Source organism: Gallus gallus, chromosome 21 (assembly GCF_016699485.2).
Source record: "Gallus gallus isolate bGalGal1 chromosome 21, bGalGal1.mat.broiler.GRCg7b, whole genome shotgun sequence".
Taxonomy (NCBI): domain Eukaryota; kingdom Metazoa; phylum Chordata; class Aves; order Galliformes; family Phasianidae; genus Gallus; species Gallus gallus.
The window spans coordinates 3,189,560-3,203,710 of record NC_052552.1 but is presented as its reverse complement, the minus strand read 5'-3'; the positions used below and the strand labels follow the sequence as shown (position 1 = coordinate 3,203,710).

The following is a 14,151-nucleotide window of genomic DNA, read 5'->3' as shown; positions in this document are numbered from 1 at the left end:
CATCAAAGGTAACATCCCTGCAAAGCCAGGGAAAGAGCAGCTACAATGGGAAGGCAAGAGCCAGAACCCTCCTCCTGGAGGAGCATATTTGCAGAGGGAAGGACAAAAATGCAAATCTGAAATCAATCACTGTCTCTCTGCCTCGTGCACTTTGGCCATTTATAACAGTTTAAAGCTGAGGACAAGAAGAGAAGCTTGTAAATCCATTTACTACTTTCTGCACTAACGGATAAGCAGTGAATTTATAGTGGAAATGCAGTAAGTGCACGGATGAGGTGTTCCACATTAGCAGTAGAGGATGGCTCGAAAACATCGGAGTAAACCTTTGAGTAAACAGCAAGCCTTGGATGCAGCAGGCAGCAAGGAGGAGGTGGCCTCTGTGCTGCCCTGCTCTGGGCACGGAGCTGCCAGCACCACATCACCCTGTGCTCCCCATCTGCTCGTGGTGACCTTGTGCAAAACGGGCACTGTTCTGCTTGCAGGAGGAGGATGAGCATGCCTCTGTCCTTCCTGCATGTGGCTGTGGGAGCAGATCTAAACATGCCCATGTGTTCAGGTATGTGCACGTGCTCAGCTACCTCCTGTACACAAGACTGGGGTGCTTAGAGGTAAAAAGGTGCATTAACACACCGCAAAAACATGCTCCAGAAAATGCTGCTTAGGATCCTCTTAGCATTACTCTGATAGGACTGCTTCCAGTTTGGAACGTTATTGGTGTGCAAAGGCAGTTTGTTATATTCTCTTTATTTACCAGGTTTTATATCGAGAGTGATGGCTGCATGGATTGCCTTGTGGCCGTGCCCTGGTTTGCAGAGGACACAGCAGTGTGCCCCGAGGGGCGATGCAATTCATCCCACTCAGTGCCATTATTCACTCACAGCTTCGGCACCGGTGACTTTCAAGGTGTACAAATCTCTCTTTAGATACATCCCATGTTCTGCAGATGGCCATTTTGCCTCCTCGCTGCGTGCACTGGAACATACCCAAGGATACAGAAACGAGAGGAGAGATTGTTAGGGCTGAAATTTTTTGTTCATTTTCAATGGGGTTTTTTTCCCCTTTGCGTGGCGCACATCCTGGGCTTTGATAAATGAGTCTCACCAGACGCTGTGGTAAGCCAACCTCTGCTAATATTCATTATGCAGAACCCACCAGGAAATGGTCTGAGTCAGGGAAATGGAAAACCTTTAAAAGATAAAAAGAAATATATATATATATATATATATATATATATTTCCCCGAGGAAACTAATTTATAACACTTAACATTTCTAGAGATGTTTCGGAATATTTAAAAATAGACATTTCAGAGCCACGTGTGCTGTCAGCGCATCCCAAACTTCGCAGCAGGGTTACAGGGACTGCGCCACGTGCTGAGACGGAGGCGATGCGGGAGTGCAATGTGGTGCAGTGGGAAAGAAGAGGGGATGTGCTGTGTGCCACCAGGGCTGTGCCTTCGTGCCTTCCTCCCACGGTGAGTTCACAGAGCGCTGGCAGCCGAGGAGAGCTGGGTGGGACGTGTGGAGTCTGAGCATTTTGTTTTTGACTCTTTGTTTTTCCAACAGCCAAATATTTTGGGAGCGCTTTGTCAGTTGTTACAGTATGAAGAGCTTCAACAAAGACTGAGAGGGATACAGACCCCGAGTCAGGAGTTCATCCATATTCAGCAGTGTTGTTTCTGAATCAAAGCTATAGTCCCACAGAGCTCCCGCCCAGAGGACAGCAGGTAACCAGCACAGGCTGAGCACACATCAGTGCCTCCTGCAAACACTTGTAGAAATGCACAATCACAACCCGTTTCTAGAAAGTCATGTCAGACTAACAAATAACACGATTCTTTTAAACCGATTCCATTGAGCCACTGTAATTTTCTGCGTGCTTCAATGTGTGGGAATGTGCTCAAATTGATGCAAATCTCATTTATGTTACTTCTGCTTTCACTGCAACCCATACAGCCAGTTGTGTATAGAGATAACCGTGTCTGGGAGGGGCTTCCACCTACTCAGAGCATTGTCCTTAAAGCAGTATGAGATGGTTTTATGAGTGTGGATAGTGATAGGACAAGGAGGAATGGTGTTAAACTGAGACAGGGGAGTTTTAGGTTGGATATGAGGAGGAAGTTTTTTCCCCAGAGGGTGGTGACGCACTGAACAGGTTGCCCAAGGAGGCTGTGGATGCCCCATCCCTGCAGGCATTCAAGGCCAGGCTGGATGTGGCTCTGGGCAGCCTGGGCTGCTGGTTGGCGACCCTGCACATAGCAGGGGGTTGGAACTCAATGAGCGTTGTGGTCCTTTTCAGCCCAGGCCATTCTAGGATTCTATGTCCAAAAAGTTCCCCTGTAATGTGAGTGAAAATGAGATCTGAAATTCCTGAGATTTCTACCGTAAGCAACACAAAACAGAAAAAGCCCCACAGCGAATGGTTTTCATTTTAAAGGCAGGTTTTCAGATATTACAAAAGGGAAAGAAAGAATATAATCCTGTTTGTGAGTGGAGTTAGGTCATCTGTAAAAGCCTCTCCGAATATTATCTTCCCGGCTAATCGCTGTATTGACATTTGCCTGTTTCATTAGAGCTGAGTTTTTACTGCATTGCTGAGGTTGGAACCTGGCTCATCTGTCATGGTCAAGACTGGTTTGGAATTTCATGACTGTGGCATAAAAAATCTCTCCCCGTCTCTCCTTTTTGCTGGTTGGGGTGAGATGGTGTTTGCAGATTTCCCAGCTCTGCTATATTTTCATTCGGTGGCTCCTTGTCAGATATTTTTCTCAGAGATTTTTGTTTCATTCAGTAACACTTATTTATAAAAAAAAAAAGAGCCATGTTAGAACACAGTTGTAAGGAGATACTTAAAAGAAGTTAAATATACCGCATACGCTGACATATGGATGTCAGCTATCATAGATGCGAGGGCTTGCAGAGGGAGGAGGAAAGAAATGTAATCTAAAACTGCAAAGAAAAAACAATCCAGGCCAGAACTAAGTCAATTATCCATGTAATGAACCTCCATGGCTACTGACTGAACAGATAAGTTCATGGTCTCTGTAATACGCTGACGGTAAAAGGGAAGTGTCAGGAAAGTTTTATGCACATGCAGGAAACAGATCAGCATCTGAAAGGGGACAAAAGTCGTGTGCAGAATCCTCCTTTGCCCACGGTGAGAGTTCTTCTTGCATCACTCTAATGAACCCAGAAATGCTTCGCATCATTATTATGTAAATGTATTTATTCCCTTCCGGAGTGATTCTCAGGTTTGCTGGCTGCACTACAGGTACTTTTCTCCACCCACGTGAATGTTATCTGGATTTGGCAGCAGAATTGTCATGAAGCACTTTAACTCTTCATGCATTGATGACCTATTTTGTCTGAAAGTGATTTTCCTTTTGCATCAGTGCCCGCTTTCTGTCCCTTCACAGAGTGGTATTTTGCCCCTGGCTCTTTATTTTTTCCCCTAGTGAAGAAGATGTGTGTTTAGGAACACGGATAAGTAACAGACAAAACTCAGCATGATTTTTTCCATAATGTAACAATAACATATGTGGTTTCTACTGCGTCTTTGCCTCAGTAGGTGCTGAAGGCAGGAGGCAAGAGCAGGGCTGTGCTTTGAGGGGCTGAAGGAGATGCCACAGCGATGGGGGACAGGTTTGTGAAGGCGTTGGGAAAGCAGCAGCCGAGGCAGGGCACACTCCAGCCTTTTCCTGGCCAAATGCCCTCACAAGACAGAGGCTGCGCAGCCCCCTGAGCAGGCAGCAGGGCCAGGCAGCCCCCGTGGGGCTGGGAATGCCAATGGGATGGTGGTGTGACCTTGCCTGCAGTTGAGGCAGAGGCACTTCCAGCTGGCTGCAGAAGCAGTGCTTCGGATCCGGCGTACTCAGGGAGCAGAAATGTTGCTGCATCAGATCTTTAGAAATATCCAGGGGTGAGGAACAGGATTTTGAGGATTAACATTTTCTATGTAGGTACCTTATGTAGCATGTTGGAATTTAAGTCTCTGTGTGGATTTAGCCAATTAGCCTTTCTCTGCATCAGCACTTCTGTACCTCCCAGGAGTGCCAGGGGATAGACACACGAAATGTTGCAAGGATGTCAGAAAATGCCTTGTTAGAGACCTGCTAGGATCTCACATAGACAATCCATACGTGTTTAAAGTATTTTACATGTAGGATATGCCTGGCAATTTCACCATCAATCTCTCTCCAGAGGGATGTGAACCGTGCAAGTCTGCAGCCACCAGATAGGGAGACAGTGATCTCTCTGCAGCATTTGGATCTTCCTTGATCATCCACGTTGACTAAAACCTTGTGCCACTTTAGCTGGTAGAACATTACAGGGCAAGGTCTGTGGCTTTGTTTATTATTGTCCACAGGGAGGGCTGCGTCTTTGCCAAAGAAAACTCTCCAAGTGCTATTCCTGCAACAATCCTCTGGCTAAGAAGCAAACTTATAATTGGATCAGTTGTGCGTGGTATGAGGATGTGGGGCTGCCTGCTGTAACTGGCTGTGAATAATCACCTGCTCCTGCACTTCAGCTGCCTGTGAGGATTTCAGGAGGACACAGATGTTAGTTACACAACATAAGAGGAAATCCCCCCCCCCATACGTGCTTATTTTTGTTTAACAACAAAATAGATCATCCAAATGATCACCTGGAGGTCGGGGGGTGGGGGGGAGGGGCTGCTGTGGGGAATTTTTTGCCGTCACAGAGATGGTGGCTGCAGAGAGCTGAAGGCAAGCCTGCCGTTGTGGCAATTTGTACAGTCCTTAAGGCGTACATCCAGAGACCGAGGAACGTGAAATTGTAATTAGCAGAGAAAATAGGAGAGATGGAATCAGCCTCTATCGAGGACAGCTAAAGCACAGCCTCCAAAATGGCTGTGTCAGACATTTAACTGATGTGCATTTTTTAGACGCTTATCTAAATTAGTTATTAGAACACAATCAACTCCGTGTCCCAACCTCTGGTGGTAATGGCCCTGAAGTTTAAGTGGGGATGAATGCGCCCCGTTTGCCCAGGGTGACGAGCTGAATTCCTCTGCTGTGCAGACCTCAGATCTTCTTGCGTGCGCCTTTCTGCTCAGTAAAGAGTTTCCTCCGCTAAAGGCAATAGCGTTAACAGCCTCAAACGTATCTGCTGCGATACCGCTGGAATCGGCCATGAAGGCAGTTTACAGAGACAGCAAACAGTCGGGGTTACATGAGTGTAATTGAGGGCAAAATCCACCCTGACAGATCCTAGCGCTTTTTCGAGGAGGAGATGTAATTCCACATGAAATTTCTCAGCTCCCTGGGAAGAATGCGTGACTTCCTTTGCGGCCATGTGATTTATTTTGCTGGCCTGCGTTCTGCAGATGAAAGCTAAGGTTAAGGTTAAACAACAAGTTTGCTCTATTGATGGCACAGGTACCTATCTTTCGTGACAGCGTGATAGCTCAGAGCCAAAGAAGCCTGAGAGCCTCCTGAGTGACCGGGTGCTTTATTAATTGCTGTGCACTAATTGGGAATTCTGCTGCCGTGACAGCTTCCTTACCGCACCGCACCATGAGCAGCACAGCACCATCACGGCTGTACCCAGTGAGGCATTACAGCGGCCTCGGCCTCCCAGCAGCGCGGCCCACGAGGCCTGGCAGGCTGCGGCCTCCGCGCACACAAAGACGTGGCAGAGCCCGGACACCTCGCCCTGTGTTGGTTTGGCGTTCGCTGAAGGTGCTCGAAACGCGTTTACTCGCAACGCTGAGAGCCGTTTATTCATTCGAGGAACGACCCGGGGAGCGCTGGTGGGCGCTGAGGCGGCGGTGCCGTGCTGGGGCTGTGCGGGCGCCGAGGCCTCACCCTGCTAGGCCTTATAGCCGCAGCCGGGCCGGGCCGGGGGGGCTCAAGGCCGGGCAGCGCTCCCCCCCGTTCCGAACCCCGCGGTCAGCACAGCGCTGTTGCACCGGGGCGGCCTAACCCCGGCTCCCCACGCTGCTGCACGCCTTGCACAGCGCTCGAGGCATTTAACGTGAAGGCGACCCGCGGGCGGCTCGGGGGGGCTGCGAGGCGAGACGAGGCCCGGCCTGCGGTCCCGGGGCCGGGCGGGGACAGGCCGGCTTTGTGCCACTCCGCCCGGCACCCTCTGCCCGGCCCGGCGCCCCCCCGCGCCGCCTTCCCCCTATTCTTTTAAATCACTTCCATCCACTCCCGCGATTGGTCCCGGCCTCCTGCCGGGTCACGGGTTGCCTCCTCTCCGCCAATAGGAACGCGGGATACTGGCAGGCGGCTCCGGCCTGGCTGCGTTGCTGGGTGCCCGCTCGCTGCGTGCGTGCGTGCGTGAGGGAAGGAAGGCAGAGGCGGAGGCAGCGCTCGGCTGTGCGCCCCCAGCCCGCCGCCCGGCCCCCGCCCCGCTCCCGCTCTCCCCGTGACGATGCCCCTGGGCTGCCGCCGCTGAGGCACCGCGCGGGGACCCCCACCGACCGCCGCCCCACAGCCGGAGGGGAGCCGCTCCCCGCCGCCTTCTCCTCTCCTCCTCCTCCCCGCGCAGCGGCCCCCGCCGCCGCCGCCGCCGCTTTGTCCCGGCAGCGACACGGAGCCGCCGCGGATGGTGTAGCCCCGCCGAGGTAGGTGGGCGCGGGGAGGGCCGGCGGTGGGGCTGCCTGGCTGGGGGGAGCGCGGGGCTCCGGCGGCTGCTTTTGTCTTGTTTGATTTTTTTATTTTCTATTTTTTTTTAATTTCTTTTTTAAATTATTATTATGATTTTTTTTTTGGTGCATTTTTTTTCCGTTTCGTTCCTCCGCCGGGCTTAGCGAGCGGAGGAAGGGCTCCCCGGGAGAGGCCGGAGTTGCCCGGCGCTGTGAGGGGAGGGGAGCTGTGCTGGCGCGGGGACACAAAGGAAGGCGCGGGGTGCCTGGCGCCGCGGGCTGCCACGGACCGCTGCGGGGACGCGGAGCGAGCGGGCACAGCGCACGTCCCGCGGCGGGGGGAGAGCCGGCCTCCTCCGCCCTCGTTTTCCCGTTTTTCTCTTTCCGAAGAGCCGCCGGGGATCAGAAGTAGCGCGCCGAGGGCAGCGCTGGGGGTTTCGCCGCTGGAAGCGGCCGCCGGAGGAAAACAATGTGATTCATTGTTGGGCGCCTTCCCCCGGGTTTACGTTCGCACGCCGGGTGCAGTTCGTGCCGGGTTACGGATTTGGCACGCGGAGTTCTCCCTGCGAGCGGCGCCGCTCCCGGCGGCGGCGGTGGTGGTGGTGGTCGGGCCGCCCGCGCTGCGCCCCGGTGCTGCCCCGCGGCGCTGACCGCTGCCTGGGATCGGTGCAGCCCCGTCCGCCGCTTCGTGCTTCGCTCCGGCTTACCCACAGCAGAGCCAGGTGACATCATTCACGCAGCATGCCCTTGCTTACAGACAGATATCGCCCGGCTAAAAGCAAACACGGTGTCAAGAGAAATATGCGTTGTAAAAGGCTCCCGTCAAACGCTCGGATGGATGGGCGATGTGTAATGCTTTCTGTAGTTCTAGCATTACTAGGCAAACATTGGTTTTGTGTGTGCTGCTCCCTTAGGATTGAGAAATCCGTGGTGGCTGAGAGGGGTGGCGGTGTTTCTATAATAATAAAAGCGCTTCTGGTAAATACATCTTCCCTCGGCCTCCCTCCCCGAGTTGGTCCTGGAGGGCTGTGGCCGGGGCTGGTGGAGATGGGGGCGATCTCAGGGCTCGTGTTGTTGGTTGCTGAGTGCCGGAGGGGAGGAGGGAGGTGGATGCACACAATGCCCGGGCTGGAGCTCATTGTTCTGTGCGGTGCACTGCTGTGTTTGGGACTGTGGTTGCACAGACAGAGCTCCTCTCCTTTGAGCAGAGACAGAGAGCGGGGAGCATTTCCTACCTCTTTCCTCTTTCTCCAGAATGGCCTTTCGGTAACCTTGTGAAAAGCCAAAATAGCTAATGAGAAGCTGAAGGGTGCCAAAACATTGTGTGCTTTCCCTCCTCCCCTCCTGGTGCTGGCTCCGTTCTCTGTGAGTGAGCATGAAGAGAGGGAGCACGCGAGGTGAGGCTCAGAGTGCTCCTTCCAACCCCTCTCAACTTCCTCTCATGCTCTGCTGTGTCCCCCATCCCCAGGGAGAGCCCTGCAATGAGAACTGCTCCTCCTGAGCTCTGGGGGGACGGCTGCTGGGGGAGAACACTTCCCATAAACACGCTGGGATGATGGAAGTTGAAGGAAGTGCACAGAGGCCAGAAGGTGGTTTCAGTGTAGACAGTTTCCTTGATTGCTTAATGCTGCTTGTTTTTATGGCAGCATCTCTAGAAACAACAATTGCAGCGTGTGCTGAGGCTGTGGAAGGGGAGGGCTGGAGCTGCTGTGGGCTGGGTGTGGGCAGCATGGGGCTGTCCTGGGCATATGTGGGGTAATGGGAACCAAGCAGGTGTGCAAAGAGGGAATGGGACGGTGAGTGCTGAGGAGTGGGTGCTGGGCTGTTGGGTCCTCTGGAAAAAGCATGGAGAGAGGAGGCAGCAGGGCTGTCATAGCTGAGTGGGGCAGTGACTGCACCATGAGCCTTCCAACTCTGCCCTGGCTATAGCCAGCTAGGTGGGTTTCTTCTTCAGCTTCCCTACCTGGATCAAATAGGGGATTGCCCATGGATTGAAGGCTTTGTTGTGGCTAGCAATATTTTTAACACTGTAGGCCGTTGTCAGCACAAATCCTGTGATTTGAGTGCACGTGGAAGTGCAGAGCTTGTGCTGCCTTCCCGTGGCTTTGAGTCCACTGGTGTTAAGTTTGTGCTGTGGGGTGACCAGGGGAGAGAGCTCCCATCTGGGCAGAGCCCTGATGGCTCTGTGCTATATAGCGTGCGGTTCTCCAGCAGGAAAAGTAAGTGGGGCTGGGAGAGACAGAGCTGCCTTCAGTAGCAGTCCCGTAGCTGGGTTAACTGATGGTTATTTCCTTGCATCCAGGAGTTTGTTGTACCTCGGTGGGTTTTCGGTGTGCTGCAGAAGTCCGTCTTGTGGAGCTGTGGGAATGGGCTCAGTGCTGCTGCAGCACAAGAACTGACAGCATTCACAGTTGCGAGCAGGGATTGTGTTTGTAATTCTTAATGCTGGTTACAGCTTAGGTAAGAAAAACGTTATTTTGATGTTGCCGTTTAGTTGGTATTTAAAATAACATCCTATTTTTAAATGTACTATCGTAGCTCCAGAATGCATCTCTCTGTTCCAGCCATACTGGGCTGTTGTTCTGCCCGTAAAGAAGTTATTTCACTTTTGGGAGTGGGAGGAAAAAATGTGCTATGAGCATATAGAATTTTGCAAGTATGTGTTAGAGGCTGTGTAATAGCACAGCAGAACCTGTGTTATCTTCTCAGCAGAGCTGTTGGTACATTAAGATTGCCTGAGGGTGGCTTTGATTTCATTACCTGCCATATTTAAGGACACCGTAAGCTCCAGAAGCACACTGTGCTCTGTGGTGCTGGCGCAGGGCTTGATTTGTAGCTAATTTCCAGATTATAAGGAAATAATGCTGAGTAGAAAACATTGCGTTGTGATGTTATCCTGAACGGTATCCCGAAATAGGGTGAGCGAGCAGCCGTGTACCTTTAAAAGGAGAGACCAGGGTTGTAAAGCTGTTACGAGGAAAAAAACCTTCTCCAACTTTGCTGACTGTGTGTTTGTTTTCTGAAAGCTTCTTGGAAGGGGTCTCGTTCTCCATGGCTGTGAAGTGGCTCAGCTGCAGCAGGGAAGCAGGGGGTGCACGGACCGTCCCTCTGCGGGGCTGGGTGGGCTTGGGTGCCAGCAAGGTGCTGGGCAGAAGGTCCTGCTGAGCCTTGGGCTGATGGAGCTGCTGGGCAGAGGGACCCCGGTGTGGTTCGTGCTCCTTCAGCTGCATTGCCTGTGGCGTTGTACGCAAGCTTTTGTAGCACTGGTGGCTGTGCCCAACTGCTCTTTTCAGAGAGGCTGATGTATGAACAAAGGAGCAAACAAGATATGAATGCTACGCCGGCTCCTTTTGATTTAGAATTCTGCTGAGGCAAAGCGCTGCTGTAAGTGACTGAATAAAAAACAAACAGGTTGAAATATTGCTGCCCGTTCCCCATCTCAGCAGTTGGCTTTTTTCTGAATGCCCACTGGGCATCCGGAATGGTGTGGTGGCAAAGTGGATAGTGGTAGTGGTGTGGGTGCAGGCAGCAGGCTTTCCTGCCCTCTGTGCTGGTGGGGATGCGGTGGCATCTGTACTTCTGATCCTGACGGGTCAGGCCCGTTTAACTGTGCAGCCACATTTCCAATTCACAATGCAGAGCGTTAGGTGGTGCGTTCTGCTGCATGCAGTGAAGCTTGTAGGGCATGCTTATTTCCATCACCAGCGGTGCTAACGAGGCTGATGTTGCAGCAGTTCTCTATAAGAGGCAGAGCTCGTGAGTCCTGAAGTTTGCCCCCTGCATCCGGCTCCTTCTTCCTTCCCTGCCCTTGTAGCAGCTGAGCAGGCAGGGATGCACTGCCTTGCTGCCTGCCCGGCCAGTGTAAATGCCAGGTTCTGTCTGACCGTGCCTTAGTGGGGATGTAATTAGGTGGTTTTTTCCCATCCGTTTGCTGGTCTGCACAAAACTTTCAGGAATGTCGGTTATTGCTGATGACTGTCGTGGTAGGCTGGGTTGGAATTCATTTATGCACCGGCAGTTCCTGCTGTTGAGGGGGGGAGGAAGCGAGGGGAGCAGGGACTTTTTGTTTTGTTTTCCCTGCGAGAAACCAGGTTAAAGGAGGAGAAAGGAAATTGTCACCTCGTGCTCATAGATAGTTTCCTCTGCATGGCTCTTGGTGGGATTTATTCCGAGTCTCCAACAAATGAGTCGCCTGTAGTAAGGCTAATTGATCTGAGGGGACTGAAATTTAGAGTCGGTGGATCTTATTTGATCTCAGCTTCCTTGTGAGCCGTATATATTAAATTCTTGAGCAGATATTACATGGTAAGCTCTTGATCCTGCAGTCAGATTTCTGTACGTGGAGCGGTGGCAGTCTGACTGAGTGCAGGGAAATGGAGGGGGGAATCTACTTGGGGGTCTGCTGGTCACACGTGTTGTGCACTTAACCTGTATGTATTTGTGTCTCAATTGTGAGGTCTTGTATGTGAGTTAGTGCAGAGTAAGTTGCAGTGCAGCTTAATGAGCGCTAGCAGCTCTATGGCAAGTGTTAGCCCCTAATGGTGGTGTAAGCAAGGTGCCATCTGTCTCCGAGGGAGCCTGCTTACTTCCATCCTTTGGTAATCAGCTCTGGGCACTCAGCACAGAGTGCCTCTGACCCCTGGGACCTCACCTCGACATCTGTACCTCGAGTCAGCACTGTGTGCTGTGCGTGCAGTGGCCACCCGGGCCTTACTGAGCTGACAGACTGGCTTGGGTGCTGCCTTAAGCACAGCTGCCTGGGCTTCGGGCAGCACAAGCTCTATGGAAGAGAGGCTGTAAGTTTCTTTAGGTGAGCAACTGGAAGCGTGGGTATGGGAGAGGCAAAATGTGTTGTGAGCATTGAACTCGTGGTGCTGGAGCTGCTGCTGGAGGCGCTGGGGCAGAGTTGTGCCGGAGGTGGGGCTGTTCTGTGCTGCAGCACCAACTCATGGCTGAGCTGTTTGAGACCCGAGTACTCCCACAGTCACATGGCTGCATTGCTACGTGATGCGGGGTGGTGGTGTGATGGGATAGGCAACTAAATTGTGTGTACTCCATTTCTGAGTATTGAATCTTCTCTGTGTTTCTAAGATTGCCCTGCATTGCAGGCAAGCAGTTAATTCCCTGGTCTGAAGAGAGATGGCGAGTTTAGTTGTTAATTAGCTATTAACAGGGTGTTGGGGTATCAGAAGCTTTGTGCTGGTTGTTATTAAATGTTTTTGTTGAAGAATTACAGGTCTTCAAAGAAGTGTACGCATGATTTAGTTCATTTAGGAGCGAGGATCAACCAGGGGCTGTGATGGTGATCAACATGCAGAGCAGCAGTTGAGCTCCCAACTCTTCTGTGATGTGATGTGATCTCTCTGTGCCAAAATGGCACATCCTACATAAAAATGAACGCCGTGCCTCCATTAGAGATCCTCTAATGAGGTCGGTGCAGGAGACTTCAATGCTTAATCCTCATTTTCACAAACTGGGAGCGAGATGCAGAAATCTAATTTCTGTCTTCAAGGTCATTCATTTTCACTTGACAAAACTTAATAGACCTGCCTCTGACCGCTGCATTACACCGCCTGCCCTGCAGCATGAACCTGCAGGTGAGGTGTAGGCAGTGCATGAACCTGAAGGCAGTCAAATGCCCGGCCGGTGAGAGCCAGCAGGGATAACGTGGCTCACCGTAGGGCTGTGTGGAGCTGTGTTTAACTTCTGATGACTTTTCTTTTTAAAACTTAAACAGCAGTTGTTTCTTATTGCTCACACAGGCTGGTTGGTGGTGTTCTGGCTCTTCAACTTGCTGTGATCTGCCCCCTGTATCTGTGGTTAATGAAGGAAATCTCCCCCTTGTTCTCCAGAGCAGTTTCCATGGTAAACTTGATATTCTCTGGGCGGGAGCCACGGAGGGCTTTCAGCTGATGACAGTGGAGAGATGGTTTATGGCTGATGTAGTGTTGGCTGGCCAACGTAGAGTGGGAGATTGTTCCAGAGGTTAAGCTTTAAATCAAAGGAGTTGAGAGAAAAGGGTGAAATGTGGATAACCCAACGAAGGCGAGAGTGCTTTGAAGAAATGCGGGTTGGAGTATGGTAATGCAAGTAGTTCTCCTAAGCCCCAGAGGAAAATAAAACAGCCTAGTGTCTGAATACAGAGAAAATAGATTTAGGGCTTCTCTGTTTATATGCAGTCTCTTGGAATTGGGGGGATTTTGCGATGCGTGGTTCTGGTTGATGGTCTGAATAATATTTGGATTAGTGGAGGGCTGAGACAAATGTTACCATATGCTCTTGGAAGAAGAGCTAGGCAGGATCCAGCTTCTCTTCTGACCTGCTGGAGCACCTGTGGCTGCTGTTTGGCTCTTCCCATCAAAGCTTTCAGATGATGGAGGAGCGCAGGCAGCAAGGAGGTGATGGTGCAGTGGTTGTCAATCACAGTTTTGTGGAGGGGGAAAAAGTCATTTGATGATGATTTGCTGCTTCTCTTCGTGTCGAATTGATGTGGCCTTTTCTTGTTGAATTTTGTTGTCTCGCTTTGTAATCTGTGAAGCAAATGCAAGTGGCCCTGCTGCTGTTCTCACTGTGTGTCGCTTCTCTCCATGCAGGCTTAATTCATGAGAGCCCTGCACTCTTTCCTTAAACTAATTATTCATCAAATAACTACTTCCGTAGCTTTCTGTCCCAAAGTACAAGTTTAGTAAGTGTGATGTGGAAGGTAATTACTTGTGTGTACGAGCAGAGAAGCCTTCTGAGCCCTGATAAATTACATTCACATTTTTCCATGCTGGGATTTTTCCGATGCCCAAATACACGTGTTGGATATCCTCAGAAAGAAGGGCTGGGAGGATTCTTAATGAACGAGGCCTCTTGTTTGTAACATCCTGTTGGAAATTAAACGTGTTTCCCGTATTAAATCCCACAGATATTTTAATTAGGTCATGTATTCAATTCCCGAAGATGCTAAATGGTCATGCTGTAAGGAGACGAGAGGCTGGAAGGCTTGCATGTCAGTCCTTATGAGTTTAGGTGGTGGTAGTGGCCCAGAACCCCAGCGCTGTGGCAAACCTTCTATGGGATGACGTTTATTTTTATATAAAGGACTGTGCAATGACAGTGAAGCGTGGGGAGTTGGGTTTCTTGCATTTGCTGTGTTGTGATGTGTCTCTGATACCTATTTGGTACTTCTCCATTTCAAAGGAGATGCTCCCTGGTTTTCTTGTTTGGGTTTGCAGCAGAAAATATGCGCTGTTGTGCGTTGTAATAACAGGCTGTCTCTTAGGTATTGCTAATGGAGAGCTCCTGTACTTAGTCCCCCTCTTGTTACTAATTGACTGCTTGCTCATTCAGAGAGCGCTCTGAATCAATACTGGAGATACATTCTGAGTAACGTTCTCTCCACCTCCGTACGGAGAATGGAATTGGGATTTTGCTTTCAGGTATACAAAGGTAAAGACATAAATGTTGAATGAGCTTTTCAGGATGGTAAGAGGTGACGTCGCCCATCAGTCAGCCTGGGAGAGGTTGTTTGCCGTGCATGTGTTTGCTTTTGTTG

The 14,151-nt window shown here is 51.0% G+C and overlaps 1 protein-coding gene across 1 annotated transcript in view; it reads left to right on the top strand.

Annotated features, from left to right (window-relative positions):
- Positions 1-6,251: 6,251 nt before the first annotated feature.
- The window catches only part of RERE (arginine-glutamic acid dipeptide repeats), a 168,116-nt gene continuing 160,216 nt past the window's right edge, over positions 6,252-14,151 (top strand). The window contains exon 1 of the mRNA XM_015297140.4: positions 6,252-6,590. The gene's annotated coding sequence lies outside the window, so the exon portion shown is untranslated. The remainder of the gene's footprint in view (positions 6,591-14,151) is intronic.